The sequence below is a fragment of the Alnus glutinosa genome, chromosome 12 (genome assembly GCF_958979055.1).
Source record: "Alnus glutinosa chromosome 12, dhAlnGlut1.1, whole genome shotgun sequence".
NCBI lineage: Eukaryota > Viridiplantae > Streptophyta > Magnoliopsida > Fagales > Betulaceae > Alnus > Alnus glutinosa.
The window spans coordinates 10,348,739-10,367,787 of NC_084897.1; the positions used below are offsets into that span (position 1 = coordinate 10,348,739).

Consider the following 19,049-nt stretch of genomic DNA (forward strand, 5'->3'; position numbering starts at 1 on the left):
AACTCGAGAACGAGTTTTTTTTTTTAAGAATGGGAGAATGATGCAAGATGAGACAAAAATAAATAAATTATTTAGTCAGTTTTAAATTATTTGTTTAATTGTATTCAATTAGGGGCTTGACCCAAAGTTTAAATTATTTAATAATGGGCTTGGCCCAAAGTCAGTCATGTTAGTAGTCATGTTAGTCTAAGTTATTTGTCTTTTTAAAAGTAGGCTTGGCCCTTAGCCCAAATTCAATCACATTAGGGTTAGGGTTAGAGTTAGAATGTCTATTTAAGCATAATATTCTCTTGTAATAAGACAGTTTATGATGTTATGAAAAATATGTTTGTTTCTTTGAGGTGTGATTCCTCTATCTTTTGGTGGTGAGACGCTGCCGAAGCCAGTAAGACGCTGGTTTGTTCTTCCCTATTGTTAATTTGGTGAGACTAGCAAAAGGATTATCTTTATAATTTTCTATTTGTTTTAATTTCTACTGCGTCAATTTACGCTACCAAAGCCAGTGAGATGCTGGTTTGTTCTTCCCTATTGCTAATTTGGTGAGACGCCAGATTAACAAAAGGCTTATCTCTTTACTTTTCTGTTTGTTTTCATTTCTGCTGCGTCAGTGTATTTCCTGGGTTTGGCTACCCCAGAGTGGTTTTTCTCTTCACAAAGTTTCTACTTCATAACAAATATCTTGTCTTATTTAAATTCCGCATCTAAGATATTTTGTTGCACACAAACATACACATTTGGTTTAATTAGAAGTCAATATTTATTTTCAATTAGTATCAGAGCTTGGTACACTCTGTTTTAGATTTATTTCTTAAGTGTATACTTTTGACTTCTATTTCTGATGATGGGACAAACTATGGCTATTGGAAAGCCTGCATGCGTTTCTGTTTAAAATCAATTGATATCTGGAAAATTGTTGGAACTGGTTGGATTAAACCAGAAGAAGCAAACGAAATTACTGTGATTCAAACAAGCGCTCGACTTTCCAATGATAAAGCCCTCCATGCACTATGTCAAGCGCTTTCACCATCTGAATTCGCAAGAATTTCAAATTGTGAAATTGCTAAAGATGCATGGCAAATTCTAGAAACAACATATGAAGGCACAAAACTGGTAAAATCTGCCAAACTTCAAATGTTGATTTCTAAATTTGAAGAAATTAAGATGCTAGAAGAAGAGACCTTCAGAGAGTTCTACACTAAGATGGTAAGTCTTGGGAAGCAAATCTCGGATGTAAAACTCATCTAAAAGATACTAAGATCTTTGCCTGAGTGTTTCAGGATTAAGGTGATAACTATAGAAGAAAGCAAAGATCTAGAGGAGATGAAGATTGAAGAGCTGGTAGGATCTCTTCAGACATATGAATACTCCTTACCTTCAGTCAGAAAGGTAAAAACAATTGCCCTCAAGGCATCTAAGGCATCCAAGAAGAAATCCAGAGTCTCATCTGACGAAGACTCCGATATTGATGAAGATGCAGTGGCAATGTTAGCCAAGAACTTTAAGCATTTTATGAAGAATAATAAATTCAAGAAGAAGTTCTCTGACAGACTAAGAAAGGCTCCCCACACAACTGATACAGAATAAGCAAAGAAGAAAGATCCGTGGGGTCCCCAGTTCTTTGAATGTTCAGGCTTTGGGCACATCAGGACTAAATGTGCAAATCTGAAGAAACAAAGAGGGAAAGCCTTTAATGCAACTCTCAGCGATGAGTCTGAGTAGGAAGAAGAAACTCCTGAGGAAGAAAATTTCCTAGCCTTCGTGGCCCCACATGAAGATAAGGAGGATTCTCAGTCCTACTACTTTGAGAATAGTGAAGAAGAAGATATGCAGTCAGCCTATCAACTTCAATATGTTGAATTCCTAAAGTTGAGGGAGAAATACATACAATAGGTACTAGAGCTTAACAGCCTCAGGACAGAGAAGACATCTATGCTCATAAAGATCAATGATTTAAAAGAGAGGCTACTGGAGACACAGTTGTAACTAGAGAGATTTTCAGACGAGAAGCTCACTCACATGCTCTCCATTCAGAAGTGCCCAACTGACAAGACCGGACTCGGGTATGTTCCTCCTTCCATTTTTGATACTCCTACCACCAAGACCATTTTCATGAAGCCAGTTATTCCCGAATCTCCACCCCCAAGAGTGGATAATGGAAAAGCTGTTATGGAAGGGGAAGTTCCTATCATCCCTCAGCCTTCGGCCAAGCTTCCTATCAAAAGCAAGCCTCTCACATGCCATCACTGTGGCGAGCCAGGGCACATCAGACCTAACTGCCCACATTGGAAAGTTCAAAGGAAGAAAAAGTGGCAGGCTCCCAAAACTCCCATGTGTCACCAATGTGAAGTTAGTAGTCATATGAGACCTAAGTGTCCTCCACCTAAGTCTCTCAGGCAGCATAGATCTCCACCCAGAAATCATGTTCCAAAGCATCAGTAGCTACAGAAGCCTACTCAAACAAAAAAGACTTGGGTCCCCAAGAAGCTGTATATGGAAGAACAGAAGACTGCAGGAAGGGAAATCTCCTATGAAGGAACATCTTCAGTCAATTCCTTCATGCAAGATCTGGTCAGATTTCTGGTAGTACTGCTTAAGAAGGAAGGACAGGACAAGGACGAGGACACCCACTCCCCGAGGGGGAGCAGACCTACCTAGTAGGTAAGGTCACACATGCCTAGGATTTTCGTTCCTAAATCCTAGAGCATGACAGGTACACTTGCATAGTATATTTTATTTTTTCATCTTATAAAAGCTTTGCATGTTGTTATGGAACCATCGTTTCTATCCCTGTATTCTCTCTTGGGTTGTCTTGAGGAAATTCTGCAGGTAATAAATAGTGAAGATAGTAAAAGCACATCGAGCGACTGTTTTTCTATCTTGGTACTATCAAACCTCTCTCCCTGAGGTTAGGTTTGTTTTTACCTTACACGCTAGGTCTATATTATCCTCTATATTGTGAAGCATGGTTGTTGTTTTTAGTTTGTTTTATAAAAAAATAATAATAATAATATTAAAAAAAAAAAGGGGTTAAAGGATGCATATTTTTATTCTTCCATTATATAGCTTCCAGATATCTTATGTATGTTTAACTGATGTCTTAGTTTTTGATGCATTTGTTCTTTTGCCTTTATATAACTGAGAGTTTCTCTTGATATCTGTAAAGTTTCCTAGTGGCATCCATAATAGATAGTTGCTTTTCTCATGTGATGAAAAATTGTGCACTTTCCAAAGGCTCCCTTAAGGTATTTTTTTTCTCTCTTCTGAGTTTTAGCTTTTGAAAATTTTAAATGAGAGAGATTATTTTTTTTCTAAGATGGTCATATTGACCAACTCGCTACTTGAACCTAGAACCCATAAATTCTAGCATTCTTTCTAGGTTGCAGCACCAAGTGATAAAAGGCATTCAAAACTGAATAAAAATGGATAAATAAAAAGATCCACTGCTTATGCTATAAATCTATTCTTGATCTTGTCCCTAAAGAAACAGTCAGTAACCACATTATTACGGAAATAGACGGTCACTAAAGGACATAGTAAAAGAAAAGTTCTGTAGCTTAGGGGGAGTGTATCACATGAAGGTAACTAGGCCCTAGCATAATAAGGCTTGACTTTTAACTGATCTAACATTGATTTTCTCTATTTTTTCAAAAATCTAGGTAATTTAAGTCATATCAGTGAACGTCGTACCTTATTGAGAAAGCCTTCACACACACACGCATTGCTTGAGTTAAGTTTTCTATTGAAAAATGTCTTTTTGCAGGGAAATTCTTATGCTTATTAAATCTTAACTCTCAATTATATCTTGGGATATTTTTGAAATGCTAATTGAATTGAGATATCAGTGTTACATACATGCATGCTTTGGAAATTATTTGGGAGATATTTTTCTGCTATTTTTCCTCACTTTTCAGATTTGTGTGTGTGAAGCATCCGGACGGTGGTTCTGGCTGTCCGGATGGTAAGGTTGTTTCGTACGGACGTCCATTCTTCTAGTCTGGGCGGGCTTGTTTTTGCGATATCCTACGTGGCACTCCGTCTGGATGTCACTTAAGTTCTGTTCGGACTGTTAGTTTTTGATTGGCATCATTCTATTGACAAAATCACTATTATGTAATGTTGCTGCTTTCACAGGGATGCCGTATATTTCAAAGTCTTTAGATATTCAGAGTTTATTTCTCTGATGTGGAAATAGCCGTATTATGACAACTTGCAAGTGTCACAAGCTTCATGAAGGCTATTTCAGTGTTCAAGGAAGATTCTGTGCAGATTCCAACTCAGAGAAGTCAGATCCCAAGCAACCGTCCGAACGATGTGGTGTTCTCGTCTGGACGCTCATCAGTGAGCAACATCCGTTCGGACGCCCATCAGTGTCTAGAAACTTTGAACTGTTCAAGAGTCCATCCGTCCGGACGACGTGGTAATACCATCCGGACGCCATTCAGTGTTCGAGTAGAAATTGGATTTCATGTCCAGACACAGATCGGGAAACAGCAACCATCCGGACGGAAGGGTAACACCGTCCGGACGCATTTCAGGCTTCCAGGAAGATTTTTGCGCACGTCTCAGTGTTTTTATCATAACTTTCTACTCGAGTATCGGATTGAGACAAAATTGGTGTCATTGGAAAGCTAAGAAAACATCCTACAACATAAATGTCCAGATGGCCTTCAAACGGCCTAACGTCCAGATGGAAAGAGAGTAGCGTCCGGACGAGGCTAACTTCCGTCCGGACGGTCCGCAGTCAGAGTCTGAGTTTGAGTGCATTTAGGGCTCTGTTTCTAAAGGATATCGCAGAAAACCATCCGGACGCCCGACAGACAAAGTCCGAATCTTAGCAGTTTTTGAGGTCTTTTAAAGCCTATAAATAGGGGGCTCTAGGTCTGTGTTTTGTACAGAATTCGGTGGTGAATTCCATAGTGCTTTGAGATGGTGTTTAGGGAGAATCGAAGATCTGCTAGCTCTCAAGCCGGTGCCAGTGTGTACTCAAGTGTTCGTGTGAAGTCTATCTTAAGGGTTGGCATTAAGGTAAAGGAATCCATCAAAAACCCATTTAGGTGGAAGATCTGGTTGGGAAGTATTCGTGTTGGGCTACACGTCAGAGTTAAAGGTATGACTACTGCATAGGGTTATGTGAGTACGAGTGTCTTGTAACTAGCTTTGTTTTTGGATAGTGGACTTCCTGGGTTTGGCTGCCTCGGAGTGGTTTTTTCTCTTCATAGAGTTTCCACTTCGTAACAAATATCTTGTCTCATTTAAATTTCGCATTTAAGATATTTGTTTGCACACAAACACACACACTTGGTTTAAATTAGAAGTTAATAAATTATTTTCAATTGGGATCAGAGCAGGTTACACTTGTGTTTTAGATTTATTTCTTAAGTGTGATCCATGACTTCTTCTAACATAAATCTCCATGAGTTCTCTGAAGATGATATTTATGATTTCTCTAAAGAAACCCTTTTGATAGGTAAACTCTTTAAGAAATCCAATAAAGAACTCAAGAAGATTAAGCAAGAAAAAGAGTCTTTGATTTTACAATTATCTGAATCACATGTTTTGATTGACTCTTTGAAATTTGAGAATACCACGCTTTTTGATACTGTTGATGCATTAGAGAATAAATTAAAAGAATCAGAGGATCTGTAACACCCCGCCTTTTACAAAAAGGTGTAAGTGAAAATTTCGATTTCCACGTGACATTACGACATCACCAGAGTTAAATATTGGCAGTGGAATATATCTATTTTTTTTCTTTACAATGACACATCAGAGCTGACTGAATAACCTCAATATATAAAATAATAACCTTTGTTCTGATAATATAAATACATCTCAAATAATAACATACGTGCCACAAGCGACACTCAATAAAGTATTAGTAATACCAAAATATCATAGCATCGAAGAGACATATAAAAAGAGTTTGACACAAGTACATGAAATGATAGACTAAGCAGGGTAGTCCATCACATCCAAGAGTCCTAAACACAGGAGGCAACCTAGCCTCAAAAACCTCTGCTAGAAACCATCTAAGCATCTGAATAGTCCTGATACTCTTCATTCTCAAACCCTGTATTAATAAATAATACAGATAGAAATAACAATACAAAAATACCAAAGTGAGTCCGCTGTTTCCAATAATATAATGAATGCTGATTTATTTATGAAATGCAACATAATGAAATAAAATAAAATAAAGATTATATATAAATATATATATATATATATACAATTTATGGCCTATGGTTGCAAGTCATAGTCATAGATTGAATATATATATGTATATATAAATAAATAAAGAAATGGCATGACAGTTTTATATGCAGAGTTTTAATTATATCTTTGAAGCACTCCTCTCGTGATGGATCTTACGGTCCGTATTAGCGTGTTGATTGGGATCCTACAGTCCCCCTTTTATGAGTTATCTCCCAAGTTTTATTAATCTTTTACTGGAATCCTACGGTTCCAGCATAACTGAAATCCTAAGGTTTCAGTGGCTTGTTTATTATCCTCTTTTCGGGTACCTCCTCATTCACCGAGAACCTAGGAACTCCTGTGAAGCCTCATGTACCCACTGTGGATCTAGATCCCCAGCTTGTTATTAAACATATTATTAAAATAATAAAATATGTAAAGTCACATGCGTAAACAAGTAAATAAAGCAGTAGACACAATATTATAGAAAAAATCCACCAGCTTCGTCCTCAGTAAGTATAAAGATACTTACCTTCTTTTGCTTCCAAAAGGGTTTCCATACAATTGGCGACGAAGGCTTCTAGAAAAAAGGCTAAAACTGCACCCTTGCTGTAGCACATGAAACAGAGTATTTTTCTGCTTTCCTTTTAAAAGAGATGTAACCCGTGAGAGCAACAAGGTGTTTCTTCTTTTTGTTTTCTTCATTCTTTTACCATTCATTAACATCATAAACCGAACACACAAGGACACACTGCAATACATTTTAATGAACACAATAGTGAATTAATATAATTCACTAACAATACACTCCAACACTATTCTTATTCCTAACCTCCAAACCTTAATTTAATTTTCTATTGTTATTCTGTCATGGTAACGGCATGTAAAATTAATCCAATTACATTTTATTACTAATCTTTTTATGCGGACTTTATTATGGCATTTATCAAGGCCTTTAAATATTTATTTATCAAAATAGACCTCGTAATACCAATTTTATAAAAATAGGTATAATAGTTAAAACTCATGATTTTTACAATAGAGTTGTGCAACCCAAAATAGCTTGAACCTTTAATTAAAATAATATTAGGGCAAGTACTGTTTCAGCTATTCTAACTGAAACAGTGAGATACCAAAATAGATTTTAGCCAACATATGGCTTATTTTAAATAAAATGAACTTAATAACTTCGTTAATATAATTAACGGATATTATACTTTAGAAACGAGTGAAATAAAATAACTTCGTGCTTATTTCTTATTTTAATCTTTATAAAAATTGAGCAGAATAACGGCTTAATATATATTAAATGCCTTAAATACTTAAAAGTATTTGGGCAGCATAACGACGCTTTTGCAAAATAATTTATTTCTACTTGGGCATCATAACGACATATTTTTATATTTAATCACTCCACTTTGAAAATCCTGTTTAAAACACAACTTAAAAACATTAGATTACTTAGCAAATAACTCATAAATTCACAATATTAAAATAAAACTTTAATTAAAACCCAAATATGTTTCTTCTTTTTCTTTTTCTCTTCTTCTTCTCTTCTTATTTTCTTCTTTTTCCTACACAGTAAAGCCGAGAGAGAGATAGAGAAATAGAGATGGAGAGGAAGGGAGAGAAAGAGCTTGGGAGAAAGAAAGACTTACCCACGGGAGAGAGAGAGCTTCGGATTTCTTCTACCTTTCTTGTTGCTGGACAGACTAGAGAGAGATGAGAGAGAACTAAATTTTGAGAGAGATTGGGAGAGAAATTGAGAGAGTTTTGGGAGAGAAATGAGAGAAATGAGATGTGTAATTGAAGGAATGGACAGCCAAGATTGCTCCAAAACGATCGCATCTCTAACGGTTGGGGAGAAGATTTGGGGAGATTTGGTATTAAATATCAGATTTTCGGAGATTCGTTGCATGAATCTGTTTTCTGCAGAAAGTCGATCGATTGCATTTTTACACTATGAAATAATCTATCGATCTAATTGAACAGTAAGTCGATCGATCCACTTTTATGTCGATCGATCTACTTTTTACACTATAAAATAATAGATCGATCTATTATACTTAGCCAAATTTTCATCCGTTTCAACACCTATATAACTAAATCGCTCGATCGATTATTTAATCGATCAAACGATTTTGGCTTCTAATAAGAGTTCGATTCCCTAATCGCACGATCGATTTTAAGACATTAAACAATCGCTCGATCGATTCTATAATCGATCGATCAAATTAGACTTAGTTTAATTCTAATCGATTTTAACTCTTATACACTTATGCATATATTTCTAAAAAAAATTTAATCTCTTAAATATTTCTACCATCTTGATGAATATTTATTCCACAAATATTCATATGTAAATTATTCCTATTATTAGGCCTTAAATCATATTTTAAGATATTTTACTCAATATCTTAAAATACGGGGTATTACAGGATCTCTTGAAAAAATTCTCTGGTAATAATTTGAAAAGCATGCTTTGTATTCATACGGATATTTCTAACAAACTTGATTTAATTGTTAATAAATTAAGTACTTCCATTTCACATGCTTTTGATTTTGAATTAGATTCTATTGATATTAAGCTTGTGATAGTAGATGCAGCTTGTTCTGAAAATTCTTGCTTAAATAACTGTGTGAAGCCCAACTCCAAGGATTCAGGAACACAAGGTAAGTTTGTTCCTATTTGTCATCATTGTGGCAAGGTTGGTCACATTAGACCAAAGTGTTATCGGTTAAAATCCCACAGACCTTGGAAGAAGCAAGAGGATTCCAAAAAGGGCTTTATTGAGAAAACCTCTTCAGATAAATATGTCCTGCCCTATAGGAGTCATATATCTCAAAGAGTTAAGGACTTTGTTATTTGTTAAAATGCTAATCTTAAATTTGTAGAATCTTTCAAAAAGCATTTAAGCAAAAGAAGTCAGCCTACCTACTATCATTGTGGTGTCTCTGGACACTTCAGGCCACACTGTAGCAACCTCGGATCAGGAAAACAGAGCAAAAGATAGGTAAGTCTAGCTCTAAACCTTCCAAGGCTCATCATGCTTTTCGGCAACAACGGCATTATCCTCAAAGGGGTTCTCCCTCATGCAGTCTATGTGGTAAGTATGGCCACACCAAGGCCGAATGCTTCAGAATGAAGCCTCACAAGTCCCAAGAAGAAACAGACCAATGAAAGGCTTGTCATCATGATGAAAAGTGTCCTAGTCAGATTGATCAATTTGGACACGGCTCACACCCCTGCCTCACAGGTAAAGAAGGTATGGGTAAGGAAGGATGAGACCATTCACCCCTTGAGGGGGAGTGGTCTCACCTAGTAGGTGAGGTCTTCCATGCCTAGGATTTTGGTTCCTAAACCCTAGTGCATACCAAGTATGTTTGCATTGCATTGATTGTCATATCTTATATCCTATTTTTGCCTTGCATTCTGTTTGAGGAACCACCTTTTCTATCCCTAGATTTTCTCTTGGTTGCCTTGAGAATTTTTTGCAGGTACATTCTAGGGATGACAGAGAAAGCATGTCACTGCTTTTCTATCTCGGTATAGTCAAACCTCTCTCCCTGAGGTTAGGTTTGCTCTTACCTACATGCTTTGTCTAGACATATGTTCTTTTCCTTTTAAGCATGTCTTTGTTGTTTTTGTCTTTTATTTTTCAACAAAAAAAAAAATTGGGGGAGAAGATGCAGAATTTTAATTTTATTTTTGATAGCTTTTCAGATATTGTATGTATTTTTGCCTGATATCTCAGTTCATTGTGCATTAATTGAGTATGCTTATATATGATTGAGAGTTTATGTCTGATATCTGCTAAGTTTTCCTGTGCATCTTAATTCTAGATAGTTGCTTTTCTCATGCGATGAAAAATTGTGCACTATCCAAAGCTCTCCTAAGGTACATTTTTGCTCTCTGACTTTTAGTTTCTGGAAATTCTAATGAGAGAGATTTTTTTGCCTAGATGGTCAAATTGACCAACTTGTAACGCCCAGTAAATTCAAGCTCTTAAGAAATCATTGATATTGTTGAGGAGACAATATCCACATATTTTTATAAGCAAACCTAAAGTTGTTTCGAAAAATTAAAAGATCAAAACCTAAAAACCCTTAAAAACTTAAAAGTTACATTTAAGCTTTAAACTTTGATTGAACCAAAAATAGGTCAAACGAACTCAGATTTAGATAATTCAAAGACCGTTGTACTTACAAAAGAAAGATCTATCATATGGCAAAAGTTAGTAAAAAAAGTCCACCAGTTGACTTTTTGACCCGAGCCTAAATAACCCAACTGTCGATATTAAACGAAAAACTGTCAAGAATAATATCTCCATGCTTCTAGAAACATTTATGTATAAAAAACAAGAGTAATGATGAAAGGATAGGATATCTCAAAAGTAATCATGAAAAGGAGGAAAAATCAATAAAGCAAGTGTGAACGCTGAAAGTGGATAAAAGATATTTTGGCTTTATAGACAGAAACTTTGACTTGACTGGAACTAAGTCAAAACGAACTCAAAATGAGACGAACCAAAAAGAGAAAATGTTTGTCATGAAGTCCTCTATCTACCCTCAAAATTTCACATCAATCGGAGTAGGTTTGTCCAACGAAATAATTCTCGGAGTAGGCTGCCCTCTAGTTGGACGAAAATTCTAAATTCTAAATTTACAAGACATTATCCAATAAGCTAATTCTTTTATTACATTTTGGACCTAAATACCCCTACCTTCCTCCTATAAATAAGCATGCAAGGCTCCTTGTTTTCCACACAAATCCTAGACAACTCCTTTGAAAGCTTTGTGCTTTGGTTTTCTCTCCATTTTTCTCTCCTTCTACCACACAACCACTTCGGTGTTCTTGAAGTTATTTTTCTCTCCAAATCAAATTGGTAAGTAAATCTTGACACTTCTTCCTTACTATTTGATTTCATTACTTTTTTATGAATTGTTTAAAAGACCCAATAAGCTTAAGAGATAAAAGAATTAAAGTAAAGGGTAATATAAACTGCTTTTACATTTTATTGTCCTCATGACTGATCTTATGACTTTCATGAGTTGATCGTATTTATATTTCGTATTTAAATTTCATTTTCCTCATGACTGATCTTATGACTTTCATGAGTTGATCGTATTTATATTTCATATTTAAATTTCATTGTCCTCATGACTGATCTTATGACTTTCATGAGTTGATCGTATTTATATTTCGTACTTATATTTCATTGTCCTCATGATTGATCTTATGACTTTCATGAGTTGATCATATTTATATTTCGTATTTAAATTTCACTGTCCTCATGACTGATCTTACGACCTTCATGAGTTGATCGTATTTACTCTTATTGTCCTTATGATATATTTTAATCCTTCAAGTTCATATTTGGTGGTATTGGTCATATAGCCTCATCATCAAATTATGAACCAAGGTTTTACGATTATCGTAAGTGATCGTCTCAAATATAATGAAGTGATGGATAATAATAAATATAAAGAGATGAGGGTCTATAAACAATGATTTGTTTGATAGATAATTGATTTATATATTATTGTATGGATGGATTTTTATACAGAAAAGAAGTCTAAGGACTACACGGGGAAGAGGGTAAGTATGGATGTACTTACTGAGGAATGATTCTATGTTTCATTAGGACTATGTGGTGTGTGTTTATTGCATGTGGTTGTTCATGCATTGCATGTTGTGTCCAATTAATATAACGGCTGATGAGATAGCCATCAACAAGCTGATGTAGTAGCAAGGGGAAGGAAGGCTAGTCAGTGGATCCAGGGGGTTCAGAGTGACCCAGGGGTATCCGAAGGCCTAATATATAACTAATGCTGGGACCGGTAGGATTCCAGTGCAAACAGGTAAGACTTTAAGTGTGAGGCAAAGGACGTGAACGTGTTCAGATAACCTAGAACGAGAGGTCTGAAGTAAGATGATCCTAAAACACAAACTAAATAGTTACTACGATGCATATTCATACAACCCTTACATTTGCATTCTATATGAACTGTTATTAGATTGATGGTAACGTAGATATGAAAATAGATGACTCACTTGTTTGTCTATGCAAATATGATAACGCCATATTTGCATAGTTACTGATGCAGATCTGGAGAATGAAGGCATGGACCCATATGCCAGTTTTGATGGTTTTTGAAACCATCAACGAACTATCATGTGCTAGCTTAGAAATTACTAGTTGCGCTTATATGTGTTTTGTTTTATGGCATGTAAATATTTATAACAATGTCATGTTCGACATGTTTTATGTTATAAGCTTATGTGCTGTTTGTGGCACTAATTTTGATGCACCTAGTGTGCATATGACATGTAAAGATAAACCTAAGTAACTTTTAATAAATGTACCGAGGTATTTCAGTCAGCTCTAAATGTGTTATGCTATCAATTCCTAAGGCTTTAGAAGAAAAAAATATATTCCGCTGCGAGAGTTTATCTCTGATGTAGTAATGTCACGTGGAAACCGGAGGTTTCTGCTTACGGATTTGCAGGCTCAAATTCGGGGCGTTACACAACTCGCTAGTTGAACCTAGATCCCATAAATTCTAGCATTCCTTATAAGTTGCAGCGCCAAGTAATAAAAAGCATTCAAAACTGAATAAATATGGCTAAATAAAAAGATCCATTGCTTTTGTGCTATAAATCTGTTCTTGAACTTGTCCTTATAGAAATAGTCAGTGACCAAATCATTGCGGAAATAGACGGTCACTAAAGGATGAAGTAAAAGAAAAGTGCTGCAGCATAGGGGGAGTGTATCAGATGAGGGTTGCTAGGCCCTAGTAAAATAAGGTTTGACTTTTAACTGATCTAACATTGATTTTCTCTCTTATTTAGAAAATCTAATTGCTTTAAGTCATATCAATGAAGTTCATACCTTATTGAGAAAGCTTTCACACACACACGCATTGCATGAGTTAAGTTTACTATTGAAAATTTCTATTTGTAGGGAAATTTTTGTGCTTATTGACTCTTAACTCTCAATTATATCTTGGTATATTTTTGAAATAATATTTGACTGTTTTATTAGTTATTTATACATGCGTGTTCTGAAGCTAATGTTAGGAAATTTTTGTTCTGCATATTTCCCTCTGCTTTTTAGCTTCTAGTGTGAAGCGTCCAGAAGGACATGTTCTTACATTCGGACGTGCTCAGCTCTGTCGATCTCTTATCTGACAGCATGTCGTCCGAACAAGTATGTACCATGTCAGGATGCAAGCTTTTTGCTTTCTCTGCCAAACACAAACACTATTTTTTTCTGTTCTATCAGTTGTTATGTGTGATTTCTCTCGGACTGATTCCGAGATTTTGGCTTTCTCTGCACATCTTTTCTCATTCCCAGGTATTTCCTTTGACTTATTCTCTTAAGCTTTGGTTCTTTTTAGAATATTGGAATCTTTAATTGATTATGATTTGAGAGATTGTGCATGAATATCTTTTTTTGTCTTTATGCTGGATGGCTATTACTAATCTGTGTCTTTTTGGATTGCTATATCTACTTTTGTATTTCTTTATGCATCCAATTGATAGCCATCATAATACCACATTCTTTTTCAAACTAACAGGATCTAATATTTCCTTGTGGTGTTATTTTTGGATAGATTTCTATTTAAATATTTTCAGGAATACGTGTCTAGCGGCTTCCAGCATAGTTTTCGTTAGTATTTTGGCCTCGTTCTGTGTTTGGACAAAATTACTTGTGTGTGTAAAGATGCTGTAAACAGGGATTTCACTATTCAGAGCTCTCTCAGAAGACTTTGCACTAAGAAAAAGATCGAAGATTTCGGTTCCCTTTCAGCCGTCCGGACGATCGAGCCATCCCGTCCGAACGCTCATCTGACCACTGTTCCATCCGTCCATGGCTAGTCAGACCAAGCATCATCCGTCCGGACAATGTGCGTTTCTGTCCGGACCCTACACTGTGTCGAGAAGGTTCTATCCAGCTTGCATCCGTCCGGACGTTTTAGCAGCACTTCCGGACGCCTCTCGGTACTCGACCAATCTCAGATTCTTTCCAAGTTTCGATAAAGGAAAGATCGATCAACCGTTCGGACGATGTGGTATCCCGTCCGAACGAGCGTCTCCTTGAGACAAGAATCACAATTTAAATATCACCGTCCGGACGTTTGTCAGTCTTGGTCCGGACGCTCGTGCAACTAATATGGAAATTGCCGATTCGACTTCAACCGTCCGGACAACTGCCTCTCATGGTCCGGACGCACACATAGCATACATGGAAATTATGTGTTGAAGTTCAGTCGTCCGGATGCTCATCCCCTATGTTCTGGACGCGCAAAGCCTTATAAGGAAATTACTTGCAGCAGACGTTTGACTGTCCGGACGATGTGCCATCCCGTCCGGACGCGGCTCTTAAACAGGAAAGATTTCTCAGCGAAATTTTCAGAAAATCCTGTCGCACAGTTGTCCATCCAGACGGCCCACGACCACCATCCGGACGACGCCCAACTATATTTTGCCTGACGCTCATTTGAGCCCCCGGCCTATAAATAGAGGCGCTTGGGCATTGAGAACTGCAAGAATTCGGTATTGAATTCTAGAACTGCTCAGAGACGTGTTTTTTTTTCTGAAGCCAATGCAAGTGTACTGTTGCTGCGCTACATCTGAAGTCTATCTTAGGGGTTGGCCCTAAGGTAAAGGATTCCATTGAAGACCCCTTCAGGTAGGAGACCTGGTTGGGAAGCGTTCGTGTTGGGTTACACATCCGAGAGCAAGGTACGACCACTGCATCGGGTATATGTGAGTGTTACTATCTTGTATCTAGCTTTGTCTTCTGAATAGTGGAATTCCTGGGTTTGGCTGCCCCGGAGTGGTTTTTCTCTTAATTGAGTTTCCACTTCGTCAACAAAAATCTCTGTGTCTTTTACTTTCCGCTGTGCTTATTTTTGTTGACACTTAGCGCACACACTTGTCTTTAATTTAGAAGTCAATTTCAATTTTCACTGTCAGAGAGAGGGCTCTTTGGAAAACAGACCAGTGTTGAAATCATATGTTCTAGAGATCTCAAATTTTAGATGAGCTCATTCCCCCTGCTCATACAGAGTCTTCCGTAACCTTTTCCTCTAGATCTGCACCAGCTAGAGATTCAGGGGTGAATCTTCTTTATCATCTTGCAGACCACTGGTCTAGAGGATTTCTTTCTGCAGATGATCAATTTCGGGCAGGAAGACTCAAGTGACTGAAACTTTTCAGTCTATGGTTTCCTGGCTTCAGGAGCTAGAAGCCGAAGTAGTTCAAATCTAGCTTTTTATACGGTTTTCTCTTCGTTACTTGATTTCAATGGATCAGCAAGATTTGGTACTTGGAGGATTTTTGTTCCTCTCCACTTGCAGACTCTTCTCTAGTTTCCTATTGTTTTGGATTTTAGAACGTTTTTGTCTGTGGATTTTATATACTCTGTTTGCCCTTGTTCTGTTGAGACATCAAGGGGGAGTATGTTAATATTGTGGACTTTCTATACTCTGTTTACTGTTTGTCCCTTTGAGACAAAAAGGGGGAGAATATGTTAGTTTTTGGACCGGGAATGTATTTTTAACCGGTCTAGTGATTTTTGTCCCAGAATGGCCAAATGGGGAGTTTGTTAGTTTTGGATTGGCAGCATTCTGTTGACAAAATCACTATTATGTAATGTTGCTCCTTTCACAGGGATGCCGTTTATTTCAGAGTCTTTAGATATTCAGAGTTTATTTCTCTAATGTGGAAATAGCCGTATTGTGACAAGTTGCAAGTGTCACAAGCTTCATGAAGGCTATTTCAGTGTTCAAGGAAGATTCTGTGCAGATTCCAACTCAGAGAAGTCGGATCCCAACCAACCGTCTGGACGATGTGGTGTTCCCGTCCAGACGCTCTTCAGTTACCAACATCCATCCAGACGACGAGAACTTTCCGTCCGGATGCCCATCAGTGTCTAGAAACTTTGAACTGTTCAAGATTGCATCCGTACAGACATAATGGCAAATCGTCCGGACACTATTAAGAGTTCGAGAAGAATCCAGTGTTCAAGTGCATCCGTCCGGAAGACGTGGCAATACCGTCCAGACGCCATTGTTCGACAAGTAGTTGGATTTCATGTTCAGACACGGATCAGGAAACAGAAACTGTCCGGACAGAAGGGCAATACCGTCCGGACGAATTTCAGGCTTCTAGGAAGATTTCTGCTCACGTCTCAGTGTTTTTATCATAACTCTCTGCTCGAGTATCGGATTGAGACGAAATTGGTGTCGTTGGAAAGCTAAGAAAAAATCATACAACTTGAATGTCTGGAAGGCCTCTGGACGGCCTACCATCCGGACGGAAAGAGAGTAGTGTCCGTACGGCCTCCAAAATTGCACTGTTTCTGAAAGGCGGTCGCTGAGGACCGTCCGGATGAGGCTAACTTCTGTCCGGACGGTCCGCAGTCAAAGTCCAATTTTGAGCAGATTTAGGGCCCTGTTTCTAAGTATATGACAGAAAACTATCCGGATGCTCTCCAACTAGAGTCTAAATCTCAGCAGTTTTTTAAGTCTCTTAAAGCCTATAAATAGGGGGCTCTAGGCTAGTGTTTTGTACAGAATTCGGTGGTGAATTCCATAGTGCTTAGAGAGGGTGTTTATGGAGATATTGAAGATCTGCTAGCTCTCTAGCCGTTGCCAGTGTGTGCTCGTTGTTTGTGTGAAGTCTATTTTAGGGGTCAACTCTAAGGTAAAGGAATCCATCAAAAACCCCTTCAGGTGGAAGATCTGGTTGGTAAGCATTTGTGTTGGGTTACACGTCAGAGTTAAAGGTATAACTACTGCATAGGGTTATGTGAGTACGAGTGTCTTGTAACTAGCTTTGTTTTTGGATAGTGGATTTCCTGGGTTTGGCTGCCCCGAAGTGGTTTTTTCTCTTCATAGAGTTTCCACTTCGTAACAAATATCTTGTCTCATTTAAATTCCGCATTTAAGATATTTGTTTGCACACAAACACGCACTTGGTTTAAATTAGAAGTCAATAAATTATTTTCAGATACCATGCTAAGTCCTTAAAGGAAGAAAGATCTTATTAATATTTTTATTTCCTCAATACTTTTGTCTCTTCTCTTATTAGATCTTATTAATATTTTTATTTCTTTTCACTCGTTTCAATTATTTAGGAAATCTTTTTAAGCATAATTTACCAATCTTCATGGGAATGATCTCGTATTGGCCTACTACACTATTGTTTTGATCTTGTGCACTTGCGATTAAAACATACAAATATTTTTCTATTTATTTAGGTAGATATTTACACAACAAGTTTTTGGCACCGTTGTCGGAGATTGTGTTAAATTGTGTTTTTAAAAAAAGTTTTTCCTTTTATTTTAGTATTTCTATTCGGATAATAATAATAATAATAATGATTTGTTCCTAAGTTCCTTGTCTGCAGAATTCGATTCCGATATTGGGGCTCAAGCGTAACAAAGTCTAGGCTCGAGCATAGATCTTACAGACAACAATATTGAAGCTGCTGTCCACTGCTACAATAACTTTTGCCTATGCAAGGTTGTCGATCTCAGAATTCATAACTCATACAATCTAGAGATTGAACGCACTATTCGATAGCAAAAATACACCTCAGAAGCAGAAAATCTATTCGTAGTTGAAGAAAAGATGGCATAAGTATGTGTAGAAAATCCACCTGAGCGGAAGCCAATAAAGAGTTCTTTCATACCATAGAATCTGAATCAGCCTTCTTGCATTGCTTTCCAGTCGAATGTGCAAGCAATTTCAATTTGTCTCCCCACTTGCTCAGCATGGTTCAACACTATAAAGGCACCCCTATGGAGGATCCTTATCTTCATATTCGAGACTTCTTCGATCTTTGCAAGACACAAAACATCCATGGCTTAAACACGAAAGGAATCAGGTTAATTCTTTTTCTGTTTTCCTTGAAAGATAATGCTAAGTTATTGTTGAATTCTTTGGCTGCAGAATCTATCCACAATTGGGAGGAGTTGGCCACAAAGTTCTTGAAAAAGTGCTTCCCAGCCCAAAGGACAAGGCAATTGAGGAGGGAGATTCAAACCTTCCAACAAAAAGATGGAGACCTATTCTTTGAGGCGTGGGAGCTTCAAGGAGCTACTTCTAAAATGCCCACATCACAATCTATCTCAAGATGATCAGGTACAAGCTTTCTATGAAGGTTTAAATGATTCTAACAAAAGTCTTGTACATTCAGCTTGTGGAGGTCTACTAATGGAAAAGAATAGTGAGGAGGCAATAGAACTGTTTGAGACTTTAAGCGAAAACTCACAACATGTAGCGCCCCAGATTTTAAGTAATTAAATAAAATGTCTTAAATTAGAATTTAAAACTGAATAAAATAGACAAGTCTGAAATTGACGTTCGATTCTCAAGACTTGACGCTCGAACGGCTTAATATTGTTAGAAACAATATTCACATCCATCAGTTAATAAAATACGTGGCTTTAAACACGGTATTTTAATCCCTAATAAATAATGAGGAATACATGGATATTTATGAAAATAAATATTCATTGGTCTTATTATTTGTAAACCATGATTTTATAAATAAAGAATAATATTATTAAACTCTAATAAAGTTTAATGATATTACAGGGCTATTTAATAAAATGACTGAATTATTCAGTGGACTAATTGGCATAATAATATTGATAAATAATATTAATGTGTAATATTCACTGCGTGTAATATTATTGTGCAATATATATTTGGTATATATTTTATGATGTTAAAATATTATTGAGATGAAACAAATTAGACTCAAAATGGATATAGATTATAATTTTAATGAATTATACATAATGGTAAAGACCAATGTAAAAATATCAACAGATAAA

General features: G+C 36.8%; 1 non-coding gene across 1 annotated transcript; it reads right to left on the minus strand.

Annotated features, from left to right (window-relative positions):
• Window positions 1-18,230: 18,230 nt before the first annotated feature.
• Window positions 18,231-18,335, minus strand: LOC133853092 (small nucleolar RNA R71). Its single transcript, XR_009896213.1, has one exon. It is a non-coding gene; the product is annotated as a small nucleolar RNA R71 (small nucleolar RNA).
• Window positions 18,336-19,049: the final 714 nt, after the last annotated feature.